Source organism: Molothrus ater, unplaced genomic scaffold (genome assembly GCF_012460135.2).
Source record: "Molothrus ater isolate BHLD 08-10-18 breed brown headed cowbird unplaced genomic scaffold, BPBGC_Mater_1.1 matUn_MA505, whole genome shotgun sequence".
Taxonomy (NCBI): domain Eukaryota; kingdom Metazoa; phylum Chordata; class Aves; order Passeriformes; family Icteridae; genus Molothrus; species Molothrus ater.
In genome coordinates this window covers 303,328-317,768 of record NW_023416570.1, presented here as the reverse complement: position 1 = coordinate 317,768, position 14,441 = coordinate 303,328, and positions in this window count along the sequence as shown.

Sequence of the window (14,441 nt, the reverse complement as noted above, 5' to 3'; positions counted from 1 at the left end):
GGGGATGTAGGGAGGAGGAGTGATGGTCCCCTCAGGTTTCAGCCATGCCAAATCACCTCATCTCCTCTTAGCCGAGACACCCCCTGTGGCGACGGCCTCGGTCTCCGAGCGTGCCCGAAGCGTGCGGCCCGAGCAGCTGAGCGTTCTTAGGAGAAGGGTGAGTAGCAGACTTGTGGGGTTTTGGCCGATGGGCTGCCGAGATTGGGCACTGATGTTTGGTTTTCTTTAATACAGCTGTCTAAGAGACACCAGCCCGGTGCCAGCAGGAGCTTCCCGGCTGACGAGGTGGCCTTTCTTCGCACCCGAGACCGGCATCCCCAGATGTGCGAGAGATAAGTAGAGGGCCACGACCCACAGAGGGGATGAAAGCAGGGTGCTGGTTTGGGAATTACTGGGAGGGGTTTTTCAGTCCACTTCGGAGGTGGCGGTGTCCCTGAAGCGGCCCCTTAGGCCCCATAAAAGCAAAGCCTGACTTTGGATCACAGTGCTGAGGTGCGCAGGGCAGAGCAGTCCTGGTGTGTATTGTGTCACTTGTCTTTTGTGTTTTATGTGTTGTTTGCATATGTCATGTCTTTTCCCTGAGCCCTTTGAGGGGCCTGTCAGAAACCCTGGCATCATTGTTAGCATCTGTGCTCTCTGCATTCCTCGGCCTGGCACCCAGGCCATAGAACTTTTGACTCGGGAGCTCAGACAGGCATCAGACTCTCTTGTCTCTTTAGAAGCATCCGGTTGGATGTCTTTTCAGGTCTTGTTCTGAGCTGTATGGACAGCTATGTCCCGCCAGGATCCATTATGGCGGACTTGGACTTGAAAGAACGTGAGTACAGGTAGTGGCTTCTGGCCGTAGGATTCTCGGGCATCCCTCTTTGCAGTTCTTGGAATAAATCATTCAGTTAGCATCTTCTTCCTCCAGGTTTCTCTGAGCCTCATCAGCTCACCATCGGTCTCGGTCATCTCCTTTTGCATTCTCTCAGTCCTCGCAGCCATTTTCCTTGCCAGGAGATTTCTGTCCGTGTTGTGTCCCCGTTGTTTGTCATGTCCTGTCTGTCCTGTGTCACGGGTGTGCGCACACACATTTGTGCCAGAGCTGCTCTGCCCTGCCGCATAGCCTGGTGCAATAGGAGAAGTCCCGGGGACCTGGACTTTGTAATGTGGGGTGTAGTTGGACTCTAGGTGGGATTTGTAGATGGACACAGGATATCTGGAGCTCTTAAGAGCCAGACTGTTGCAGGATAACTTGTCCTAACTTTTTTTTCAGATTCAGATGGATTAAATGTGTGCCAGAGGGCCCCATCCTGGGTCAGTGGTTTCCCCCAACCAGGTGAGGCACCGTTTATCTCTGCAGCAGAAGTGTTTGTGGTGACTCTGTTACAGCTCTGTTCTTTGTCTTTCTTTTTAGGAAGTAAATCTGGGTACCAGCAGTCAAGGTGAGCAGTGGAGAGAAGTAGTTGTTATTGCTCAGCTCTCAGTGTCTGGTGCAGCTCTAAGTTTCCATTCTCTTTTTTTGTGGTTTAGGCAATCCACTCGGAGCCTGCCGAGCCCCCGTCACCAGCCGGCTGATGCACCGGGTTCCCTGCACGTGTGAGCCCTGTGGATGCGTTACAGGACCTGGTGATGAAGCCCAGAACTTTTCTATTTCAAGGTGCCATCCAGGTGGCCTTGGCACCTGCCAAGGAGTTGGGGTGAGTCGGGGATGTAGGGAGGGGGAGTGATGGTCCCCTCAGGTTTCAGCCATGCCAAATCACCTCATCTCCTCTTAGCCGAGGCACCCCCTGTGGCGACGGCCTCGGTCTCCGAGCGTGCCCGAAGCGTGCGGCCCGAGCTGCTGAGCGTTCTTAGGAGAAGGGTGAGTAGCAGACTTGTGGGGTTTTGGCCGATGGGCTGCCGAGATTGGGCACTGATGTTTGGTTTTCTTTAATACAGCTGTCTAAGAGACACCAGCCCGGTGCCAGCAGGAGCTTCCCAGCTGACGAGGTGGCCTTTCTTCGCACCCGAGACCGGCATCCCCAGATGTGCGAGAGATAAGTAGAGGGCCACGACCCACAGAGGGGATGAAAGCAGGGTGCTGGTTTGGGAATTACTGGGAGGGGTTTTTCAGTCCACTTCGGAGGTGGCGGTGTCCCTGAAGCGGCCCCTTAGGCCCCATAAAAGCAAAGCCTGACTTTGGATCACAGTGCTGAGGTGCGCAGGGCAGAGCAGTCCTGGTGTGTATTGTGTCACTTGTCTTTTGTGTTTTATGTGTTGTTTGCATATGTCATGTCTTTTCCCTGAGCCCTTTGAGGGGCCTGTCAGAAACCCTGGCATCATTGTTAGCATCTGTGCTCTCTGCATTCCTCGGCCTGGCACCCAGGCCATAGAACTTTTGACTCGGGAGCTCAGACAGGCATCAGACTCTCTTGTCTCTTTAGAAGCATCCGGTCGGATGTCTTTTCAGGTCTTGTTCTGAGCTGTATGGACAGCTCTGCCCCGCCAGGATCCATTATGGCGGACAAGGACTTGAAAGAACGTGAGGGCAGGTAGAGGCTTCTGGCCGTAGGATTCTCGGGCATCCATCTTTGCAGTTCTTGGAATAAATCATTCAGTTAGCATCTTCTTCCTCCAGGTTTCTCTGAGCCTCATCAGCTCACCCTCGGTCTCCCCTCGGTCATCTCCTTTTGCATTCTCTCAGTCCTCGCAGCCATTTTCCTTGCCAGGAGATTTCTGTCCTTGTTGTGTCCCCGTTGTTTGTCACGTCCTGTCCTGTGTCACGGGTGTCTGCACACACATTTGTGCCGGAGCTGCTCTGCCCTGCCGCATAGCCTGGTGTAATATGAGAAGTCCTGTGTACTTGAAGTTTGTAATGTGGGGTGTGGTTGAACTCTAGGTGCGATGTGTCAATGGACACAAGTTATCTGGAGCTCTTAAGTTATCCTGTAGACCTTTGACTTTCGTCCTAACTTTCTTTCATATGGAGATGGATAAAATCCAGGGCAGAGCCCCCCATCCTGGGTGAGGGGATTGCCCTGAGCAGGTCAGTCACTGTTTGTTTCTGCAGAGGGAGCATAAATGGTGGCTGTTACAGCGGTGTTCTTTGTCTCTCTTTTTAGGAAGTCAAGGCCGAGTGGGTGAGGTGAGCATTGAGTAGCGTACAGAAGCAGTTGTTATTGCTGATGTCTCAGTTTTTGTGCAGTTGTAAGCATCTCCTCTTGTTTTTGTTGTCTTTTAGCTGGTCCACTTGCCATCTATCCTGGCCGAGCATATCCGTGCCAGGTGTGTGCAGGCTTAAGGTATTGTTGTGGCATCCTTGTCAGATTTGGGAGGTTGTGTTTTCACAGTATCTCAGCAAATTTTCTGCTTTGTTTCTTTGCAGGTGCTGTCGCTGCCCTAGGCACGCCAAGGAACAGAGGAGGACAGGTGAGTCGGAGTTTAGGCAGGCTGACTCCTAGGTGAGCGTTACACAGCAGCATGCTAAGCGTGTACCTTTTCTTTTCGCAGGTATCTTCTGGGCACCCTCTGGAGTCAAATCAAGATTTGAGGTGAGCCGGGGCAGTGGTGTGGAGGAGTCCCGGGGATTACTGTTTTTGAGGGCAATAGTCAGCTTTTCTGTTTTGTCTTAGGTACCCTGAGGAGGCTCGTAGCCAAAGCTTGGAAACGGCAGCACCGAAGCACACACGGAGAGCATCTCAACGTCCACGTCCGACCGAGGATGGATTTTGTCCGCTCCTCTTCCAAAAGCTAAGTGTCGGGGACAGTGGCTGGGAGAAGGGTAAAAACCTTTACTCTCACAGGAGGCAATCAGATGTCAGCTTAGGGGACAGGTCTGTAGGGGGGCGGGCTCTCTGGAAGTAAAGGGAGAGGGTTTCCCCTCAGCCTCGCCAGAGCCTTTGCCGGGCAGGGCAGTTCCGACCCATCTCCACATTTTCGCGTACTTTGTGTCGTCCGCCTTCCTCGACTCGACGTCGTCACGGATCTTTCCCCCGAGGAGCTCGCCTTCACGTCCGGAGCTACGGCCACGGTCACCCGGCAGTCGGCTTCTTTCTCTAGGCTCGCCGAGCCTCTCGAGCATCCTCTTAATTGCTGTGGCACCAACTTGTTTTAACGAGTTCCGTTTCATCATCACGTGCTCTCGTCATAGGGCTTCCTTTCCTTTGGCATCATCAGCCTCTGGCTCATCTTGCGTTAGGAATCTCGGGTCCCTACGGGGACAGTGCCAGGCAGTTGTCACTCGTCTCTGTGTTATGTCGTCTGTGTCTATGTTATGTCGTCTGTGTCTGTGTTATGTAGTCTGTGTCCATTGTCTTACGTGTCACAGGCCTTTGTCACGTCTCGATGCTTTATTGGCACTATTCCGTGCCACGTTGCCCATATTCTAGTCACGTTCCTTTCCGGATATCCCTTATTCCGGCATCTTTACATTTTTACTCTTTGAGACAGGAATGTCTCAAAGGGACAAGATGTTCTCATCCGTCTTCCTTCTCACTACCGGCTTTGGTAGTGCCTTTTTTTCCACGCCATTCTCTTGGACTTCTGGAGGAAGCGTCTTACACCCTCCTCATGTGACTGCAGAAGTTCTATAGGTTCTATCTTCTCAAAGGGTATAGGGCTCAAGAATTAGTATCTTCCAGAGAGTTACCTCAAGTCCTGGCTTATACTGTATGTGCTTACATTGCTTGTACCTATGCTGGCTTATACTGTATGTACTTATATTGTGTGTACCTATGTTGGCTTATACTGTATGTACTTACACTCCATGTACACTTGCACTGTATGCATCGGCTTATATCGTGTGTACTTACGTTGTACCACTTATGGTCGGAGCTGCCCTGCCCTGGCACATAGTCACAGTTAGGTAGAACAGTTATAAAAACTTGACTGTTCATCTGTCTTTTATGGGATTTTGGGTAGAAAATTTATTGGTCCAGAGCGGGGACAAGTCCTAGCTGTCAGCCACTCGTTGACCGCTTCCTGTCGTCTCACAGGTCCCTGAGGCTGCCGATTTCCCCAGAATCTACCATTTGACATCGAGGAGCGGCAGCCAGAAGAAGCGTGGAAGCGCGTTCTTCAGCGTCTCGAGTAAGAGCCGCAGGGAACGTTTAAATGGGAGGAGTGCGTGAGCATGTGTCTGTGTCTGTCTGTCTGCTCATCTCTGAGTGTGTGAGTGCATGCTGACTGGATTTAACCGTGTGACTTTTGCTTTTCAGGTTTTTCAACTCATTTGTAAATTTAGAGTAAAAAATCCCTAGCCTGGTTCCCCACCGCCACCCCCGGCTGGGTTTTTTTTTTCTTTTTTTTTTTTGCCCCCCGGCTGGGTTTTTTTTTCCCCGGTCCCGGTCGGTCTGCGAGGCGACGTTCATCGCCAAAGTTTGGGCGCGCACCGTCCAGGGACTGGGTATTTCGTCAGGCAGGAGGATTTTTTGGAGGCTCCTGGGAACCATGTTCCTGAGGACCAAGGATTGCTGGGGTGTAATTTAGCAGTTGTGAGGGGAGGGACGGTGAGTTTGTGTGTAATGTGACAGGGATGTTAATGGTAGATGAGTGCTGTTTTTTGTGTGCTTTTGTTGTTTTGGGTGTCCTGTAACAATAAATCCACAAGTAATGAAAATAGAAAAAGGTTATCATCTTGTGTTAATGTGTGTGTTGTGTTGTATTGCTCTGTATTGCAGTGTGAGCAAAGGGTGAACTCTCTCCTCCTTGCTGTGACACCTGGGCTGGCAGGGATGACACAGTGACCTCGGCCGGCCGGTGCTGCCTGTGCCATCACCTGGCACTGACGTGTTTGATGAAAATCCTTTCGCTGGGATTTTTCTCCTGAGAAGCCTCAGAACAGAAATGGAACCAATAACAATCTGGTGGCTGTGGAGTGTGGGCTGGAGATGGTTTAGCAACAGGGGCATCTTGGGTTGGTCTCCTGTGCATTGTTTCTACTTGATGACCAATCATGGTCCAGCGGTGTCGGGGCTGTGATCAGTCCCAGGTTTTTATTATTCATTCCTTTCCAGCTTTCTGATGTCTCCTTGCTCTTTTAGTGTAGTTCTAATATCTCATTTTCTTTTAATATAATAGAGATGATAAAATAATATTTCAGCCTTCTGAAAGGGGGAGTCAAGATTCTCATCTCCTCCCTTGTCCTGGAGGACCCTCAAACACCACCACAATCAGCGGCCGAGTGGGTTTGTGCGAGCCCCTCAGGAACCCTCGGCCGGTCCTGAGTTGGCAGCCCCGGCACGGCCGAGAGCGGGGAGACACTCTCTGTGCCCCGATGGTACTGAGGGCACCTGGGCTGGGGGGAGACACTCTCTGTGCCCCGAGGGTACTGAGGGCACCTGGGCTGGGGGGAGACACTCTCTGTGTGTGCCCCGAGGGTGCTGAGGGCACCTGGGCTGGGGGGAGACACTCTCTGTGTGTGCCCCGAGGGTACTGAGGGCACCTGGGCTGGGGGGAGACACTCTCTGTGTGTGCCCCGAGGGTGCTGAGGGCACCTGGCCTGGTCGCCTTTGCAGCACAAGAGACACCAGAGACAGCAGTAGAAGATAAAGGGCCGACTCTTAGCAGGGGTTAATGCAAGGTTTTATTAGGAGTCCCATAGGAGCTCCTGCACCTCAGGGGGCTCCTGCCGAGAGTCCCGGGAGCTGTGCCAAGGTTACATTTGAAGGGAGGTGGAAACCGACAGTAGATAACATCCTATCAACCATTAAGTGACCCTAAGGGATGGATGCTGGGGGATAGACATATAGGACAGCGTATGGGGCAAGGCTTGGGGGGCTGACCCCTGGCCTCTGGCTAATCACTCGAGGACTTGGACTGAAACTTCTGGATGGAGGGAATGGGAGGCTGAGTGATTGACAGAGAGGCAGGGTGGGGGTTTGGGGATGATCTCATCCCGGGAGAGGGATAACACAGGTAAAGGGAGGGGGGTACAGTTTGGGATAAACCATTTGGGGAAAATATGAGGATACAAAACAAAATTACTTCAAAGTATTACAAAGTATAAAAATGCACTACAGCAGGTTTGGGCAGCACCAAATAAAATAAAATAAAAAGCTTTAAAAATAGAAAAATTAAAAATAAAAACTAAATTAAAAACAAAATTAAAAAAATAAATGCTTTAAAAATAGAAAAATTAGAAATAAAAAATAAAAATAAAATTAAAAAATAAAATGCTTTAAAAAGAGAAAAATTAAAAATAAAAATTAAATAAAAATAAAATTTAAAAAGTGCTTTAAAAATAGAAAAATGAAAAATAACAATTAAATAAAAAATAAAATTAAATAAATAAAATAAATGCTTTAAAAATATAAAAATTGAAAATAAAAATTTAATACAAACAAAATTTAAAAAATATAATAAATGCTTTAAAAATAGAAAAAATAAATATAAAAATTAAATTAAAAATTAATAAAATTAAAGGGTTTAAAAATAGAAAAATTAAAAATAGAAATAAAAAATAAAATTAAAAAATAAAAAAGGTTTCAAAATATAAAATTAAAAATAAAAAGTAAATTAAAAATAAAATTTAACAATAAAGAAGCTTTGAAAATAGAAAAATTAAAAATAAAAATTAAATAAAAAATAAAATTAAAAAAATAAATGCTTTAAAAATAAAAAAATTAAGAATAAAAATAAATAAAAAATAAAATTTAAAAAATCAAAACCTTTGAAAATAGAAAATTTTAAAAATAAAAATAGAAATAAAAAATAAAATTAAAAAATAAATGCTTTAAAAATAGAAAAAATAAATATAAAAATTAAAAAAACCCCAAAATTAAAAAATAAATGCTTTAAAAATAGAAAAAATAAATATAAAAATTAAAAAAACCCCAAAATTAAAAAATAAATGCTTTAAAAATACAAAAATTAAAAATAGAAAAATAAATAAAAAACGAAATTAAAAAAATAAATGCTTTAAAAATAGAAAACTTAAAAATAAAAAATTAAAAATAAAATTTAAAAAATTAAAAGCTTTAAAAATAGAAAAATTAAAAACAAAAACAAATTAAAAAAATTTAAAAAAGGTTAAAAAATAGAAAAATTGAAAATTAAATAAAAAAATTTTAAAAATCAAATAAATGCTTTTAAAATAGAAAAATTAAAAATAAACATTCAATAAAAAACAAAATTAAAAAATATAATAAATGTTTTAAAAATAAAAGAATTAAATATAAAAATTAAATAAAAAATTAATAAAATAAAATGCTTTTAAAATAGAAAAATTAAAAATAAAAACAAATTAAAAAAATTTTAAAAAGGCTTTAAAAATAGAAAAATTAAAACTTAAATAAAAAAATTAAAAATCAAATAAATGCTTTAAAAATAGAAAAATAAACATTCAATAAAAAACAAAATTAAAAAATATAATAAATGCTTTAAAAATAAAAGAATTAAATATAAAAATTAAATAAAAAATTAATAAAATAAAATTATTTTAAAATAGAAAAATTAAAAATAAAAACAAATTTAAAAAATTTTAAAAAAGCTTTAAAAATAGAAAAATTAAAACTTAAATAAAAAAAATTAAAAATCAAATAAATGCTTTAAAAATAGAAAAATAAACATTCAATAAAAAACAAAATTAAAAAATATAATAAATCCTTTAAAATAAAAAAATGAATTATAAAAATTAAATAAAAATTAACAAAATAAAAATCTTAAAAAATAGAAAAATGAAAAATAAAAATAAAAAAAATTAAAACAATAGTTTAAAAAGAGAAAAATTTAAAAAAATTTAAAATAAAATTTAAAAAACCCCTTTAATAATAGAAAAATTAAAAATTAAATATAAATATTTAAAAAATAAAATAAATGTTTTAAAAATAAAAAAAATTAAAAAAATTTTAAAAATAAAAAGGTTTAAAAATAAAAAGAAATAAAAAATAAAAAATACAAAGGCTTAAAAATAGAAAAATAAAAATTAAATAAAAAACAAAATTAAAAAAATAAATGCTTTAAAAAAAGAAAAATTAAATTTAAAAATTATATTTTAAAAAATTTTAAAAATAAAATAAAAAGCTTTAAAAATAGAAAAATAAAAAAAACAAAAAAATTAAAAAAATAAAATAAAAAGCTTTAAAAATAGAAAAATTTAAAAAAACCCAAAATTAATAAAATAAAATTAATTAAAAATACATGAAAAACAAAATAAAAACTCTAAAGTGCTGTAAAGTGCCGTAAAATTTCCATAAAACGTCGTAAAACTGCCGTAAAGCGCGACTGTCGCAAAAGGTGCCGTAAAGCGCGACTGTCGTAAAAGGTGCCGTAAAGCGCGACTGTCGTAAAACTGCCGTAAAGCGCGACTGTCGCAAAAGGTGCCGTAAAGCGCGACTGTCGCAAAAGGTGCCGTAAAGCGCGACTGTCGCAAAAGGTGCCGTAAAGCGCGACTGTCGCAAAACTGCCGTAAAGCGCGACTGTCGCAAAAGGTGCCGTAAAGCGCGACTGTCGTAAAAGGTGCCGTAAAGTGCGACTGTCGCAAAAGTGTCGTAAAAGGTGCCGTAAAGCGCGACTGTCGCAAAAGGTGCCGTAAAGCGCGACTGTCGTAAAACTGCCGTAAAGCGCGACTGTCGCAAAAGGTGCCGTAAAGCGCGACTGTCGTAAAAGGTGCCGTAAAGTGCGACTGTCGCAAAAGTGTCGTAAAAGGTGCCGTAAAGCGCGACTGTCGCAAAACTGCCGTAAAGCGCGACTGTCGTAAAAGGTGCCGTAAAGCGCGACTGTCGTAAAAGGTGCCGTAAAGTGCGACTGTCGCAAAAGTGTCGTAAAAGGTGCCGTAAAGCGCGACTGTCGTAAAACTGCCGTAAAGCGCGACTGTCGTAAAAGGTGCCGTAAAGCGCGACTGTCGTAAAAGGTGCCGTAAAGCGCGACTGTCGTAAAACTGCCGTAAAGCGCGACTGTCGCAAAAGGTGCCGTAAAGCGCGACTGTCGTAAAAGGTGCCGTAAAGCGCGACTGTCGCAAAAGGTGCCGTAAAGCGCGACTGTCGCAAAACTGCCGTAAAGCGCGACTGTCGCAAAAGGTGCCGTAAAGCGCGACTGTCGTAAAACTGCCGTAAAGCGCGACTGTCGCAAAAGGTGCCGTAAAGCGCGACTCTCGTAAAAGGTGCCGTAAAGTGCGACTGTCGCAAAAGTGTCGTAAAAGGTGCCGTAAAGCGCGACTGTCGCAAAACTGCCGTAAAGCGCGACTGTCGCAAAAGGTGCGGTAAAGCGCGACTGTCGTAAAAGGTGCCGTAAAGTGCGACTGTCGCAAAAGTGTCGTAAAAGGTGCCGTAAAGCGCGACTGTCGCAAAAGGTGCCGTAAAGCGCGACTGTCGTAAAACTGCCGTAAAGCGCGACTGTCGCAAAAGGTGCCGTAAAGCGCGACTGTCGTAAAAGGTGCCGTAAAGTGCGACTGTCGCAAAAGTGTCGTAAAAGGTGCCGTAAAGCGCGACTGTCGTAAAACTGCCGTAAAGCGCGACTGTCGTAAAACTGCCGTAAAGCGCGACTGTCGCAAAAGGTGCCGTAAAGCGCGACTGTCGCAAAAGTGTCGTAAAAGGTGCCGTAAAGCGCGGCTGTCGTAAAAGGTGCCGTAAAGCGCGACTGTCGCAAAAGGTGCCGTAAAGCGCGACTGTCGTAAAACTGCCGTAAAGCGCGACTGTCGTAAAACTGCCGTAAAGCGCGACTGTCGTAAAAGGTGCCGTAAAGCGCGACTGTCGCAAAAGGTGCCGTAAAGCGCGACTGTCGCAAAACTGCCGTAAAGCGCGACTGTCGCAAAAGGTGCCGTAAAGCGCGACTGTCGTAAAAGGTGCCGTAAAGTGCGACTGTCGCAAAAGTGTCGTAAAAGGTGCCGTAAAGCGCGACTGTCGCAAAAGGTGCCGTAAAGCGCGACTGTCGTAAAACTGCCGTAAAGCGCGACTGTCGCAAAAGGTGCCGTAAAGCGCGACTGTCGTAAAAGGTGCCGTAAAGTGCGACTGTCGCAAAAGTGTCGTAAAAGGTGCCGTAAAGCGCGGCTGTCGTAAAAGGTGCCGTAAAGTGCGACTGTCGCAAAAGTGTCGTAAAAGGTGCCGTAAAGCGCGGCTGTCGTAAAAGGTGCCGTAAAGCGCGACTGTCGCAAAAGGTGCCGTAAAGCGCGACTGTCGCAAAAGGTGCCGTAAAGCGCGACTGTCGTAAAACTGCCGTAAAGCGCGACTGTCGTAAAAGGTGCCGTAAAGCGCGACTGTCGCAAAACTGCCGTAAAGCGCGACTGTCGCAAATGGTGCCGTAAAGCGCGACTGTCGTAAAACTGCCGTAAAGTGCGACTGTCGCAAAAGTGTCGTAAAAGGTGCCGTAAAGCGCGACTGTCGCAAAAGGTGCCGTAAAGCGCGACTGTCGTAAAACTGCCGTAAAGCGCGACTGTCGCAAAAGGTGCCGTAAAGCGCGACTGTCGTAAAAGTGTCGTAAAAGGTGCCGTAAAGCGCGACTGTCGTAAAAGGTGCCGTAAAGCGCGACTGTCGCAAAAGTGTCGTAAAAGGTGCCGTAAAGCGCGACTGTCGCAAAAGGGTCGTAAAATGTGCCGTAAAGCGCGACTGTCGTAAAAGGTGCGTTTTTTCGACAGTCGCGCTTTACGACACTACCTTTTATGGAACTTTTACGGTACTTTACAGTACTTTACGGATTTTATTTGGTTTTTTAATTATTTTTAATTAATTTTTTTAAAATTTAATTTTTATTTAATTTTTTTAAATTTTCCTATTTTTAAAGCTTTTTTTAATTTTTTTTTGTTTTAACTTTTCTATTTTAAAGCATTTATTTTATTTTTTAATTTTCCTTTTTATTTAATGTTTAGTTTAAATTTTTATATTTTTAAAGCATTTAAAAATTTTTCTATTTTTATTTTTTTCTTAATTTTTAGTTTTGAGGGGTTTTTTTAAAGCTTTTTTTCTTATTATTTTTGATTTAATTTTTATTTTTGATTTATCTATTTCTAAAGCTTTTTATTTTATTTTTTAATTTTTTAATTTTAATTTTTGATTTATTTTTTTAAAGCATTTATTTTTTTAATTTTATTTTTTAGTTTTTAGTTTTCATTTTTTATTTATAAACTATTTATTTTATTTTTTTAATTTTATTTTTTATTTCATATTTATTTTTGCTTTATCTTTTTTTAAAGCATTTATTTTATTTTTTTAGTTTTTATTTATTTTTAGACTTGATTTTTTTATTTTTAAAGCATTTATTTTATTTTTTATTTTTTATTTAGTTTTTATTTTTGATTTTTCTATTTTTAAAGCTTTTTATTTTATCTTTTAATTTTATTTTTTATTTCATTTTTATTTTTTGCTTTTTTCTATTTTTAAAGCTTTTTTAAAAAATTTATTATTTATTTAATTTTTAGTTTTGATTTTTTTATTTTTAAAGCTTTTTTTAATTTTTTATTTAATTTTAATTTTTGATCTTTCTATTTTTAAAGCTTTTTTTAATTTTTTATTTAATTTTTTATTTCATTTTTAGTTTTAATTTTTTATTTTTAAACTATTTATTTTATCTTTTTAATATTATATTTTCTTTCATTTTTATGTTTTGCTTTTTCTATTTTTAAAGCATTTATTTTATTTTTTTAATTTTATTTTTTATTTAATTTTTGTTTTGATTTTTTATTTTTAAACATTTTTTTTAATTAATTTTTATTTTTGATCTTTCTATTTTTAAAGCTTTTTAATTTTTTTTTTAATTTTTAGTTTTAATTTTTTTATTTTTAAACATTTATTATATTTTTTAATTTTATTTTTTATTTCATTTTTAGTTTTAATTTTTTATTTTTAAACTATTTATTTTATTTTTTTAATTTTCTTATTTATTTAATTTTTAGTTTTGATCTTTCTGTTTTTAAAGCATTTTTTAATTTTTTTTATTTAATTTTTATTTTTGATCTTTCTGTTTTTAAATATTTTTTTTATTTTTTATTTAATTTTTTAAAATTTTTCTATTTTTAAACCTTTTTTTTATTTTTTAATTTTATTTTATATTTCATTTTTAGTTTTAATTTTTTATTTTTAAACTATTTATTTTATCTTTTTAATTTTATTTTTTATTCAACTTTTATTTTTTGCTTTTTCTATTTTTAAAGCTTTTATTTTATTTTTTTAATTTTCCTTTTTATTTAATTTTTAGTTTTGTTTTTTTTATTTTTAAAACTTTTTTTTTTATTTTTTATTTAATTTTTATTTTTGATCTTTCTATTTTTAAAGCTCTTTTTATTTTTTATTTAATTTTTAGTTTTAATTTTTTTATTTTTAAACATTTATTTTATTTTTCAAATTTATTTTCTTATTTCATTTTTAGTTTTAATTTTTTATTTTTAAACTATTTATTTTATTTTTTTAATTTTCCTTTTTATTTAATTTTTAGTTTTAATTTTTTTATTTTTAAAGCATTTTTTTATTATTTTTTATTTAATTTTTATTTTTGATCTTTCTGTTTTTAAAGATTTTTTTATTTTTTATTTAATTTTTAAAATTTTTTCTATTTTCAAAGCTTTTATTTTATTTTTTAATTTAATTTTTTATTTTTAAACTATTTATTTTATCTTTTTAATTTTCTTTTTTATTTAATTTTTATTTTTTGCTTTTTCTATTTTTAAAGCTTTTATTTTATTTTTTAAATTTTCCTTTTTATTTAATTTTTAGTTTTGATTTTTTTATTTTTAAACATTTTTTATTTTTTATTTTTTATTTACTTTTTATTTTTGATCTTTCTATTTTTAAAGCTCTTTTTATTTTTTATTTAATTTTTAGTTTTAATTTTTTTATTTTTAAACATTTATTTTATTTTTTAATTTTTTTTTTTTTATTTATTTTTAGTTTTAATTTTTCTATTTTTAAAGCATTTCTTTTATTTTTTAAAATTTTTTTTTAATTTTTAGTTTTAATTTTTCTGTTTTTAAAGCTTTTTATTTTTTAAATTTTCTAATTTTTTTTATTTTCCCAGTTTTAAAGCATTTATTTTATTTTTTATTTTATTTTTTATTTAATTTTTATTTTTAATTTTTCTATTTTTAAAGCTTTTTTTTTTATTTTATTTGGTGCTGCCCAGACCAACTCAAGCTGGTGATTGGGGTGGTGTTTGAGGGTCTTGCAGTTACCCAGATTAATAGGTAGAGATGGTGTTTGGAGGCCACAGTGTTACAGGTAGGGGTTAAACTGTTTTTTAGGGTCTTTCAGGTGATTTTTCAGGGATTTTTAGGGATATTTTAGGGGTTTTTTTTCAGGAGTTTTTTAGGAATTCTCTGGAAATGTTTAGGATACCTTTAGGGCTTTTTCAATAATTTTTAGGGTGTTTTCATGACTGTTTTACCCGGGCGCCCCAGCCACCCAAGGCACCCCATGCCAAGGGAAGAGCCCTTTTGCCAAGGGGCAGCATCTGAGCAGGCCAGGCAGCATGTGGGGTTCCAGGAGAGGGCTTTCAACTTTCCCCTTTTACTGTGCCAGTCCCTCCCAGAGCCCCCAGGCCCTCCACAGCACTCC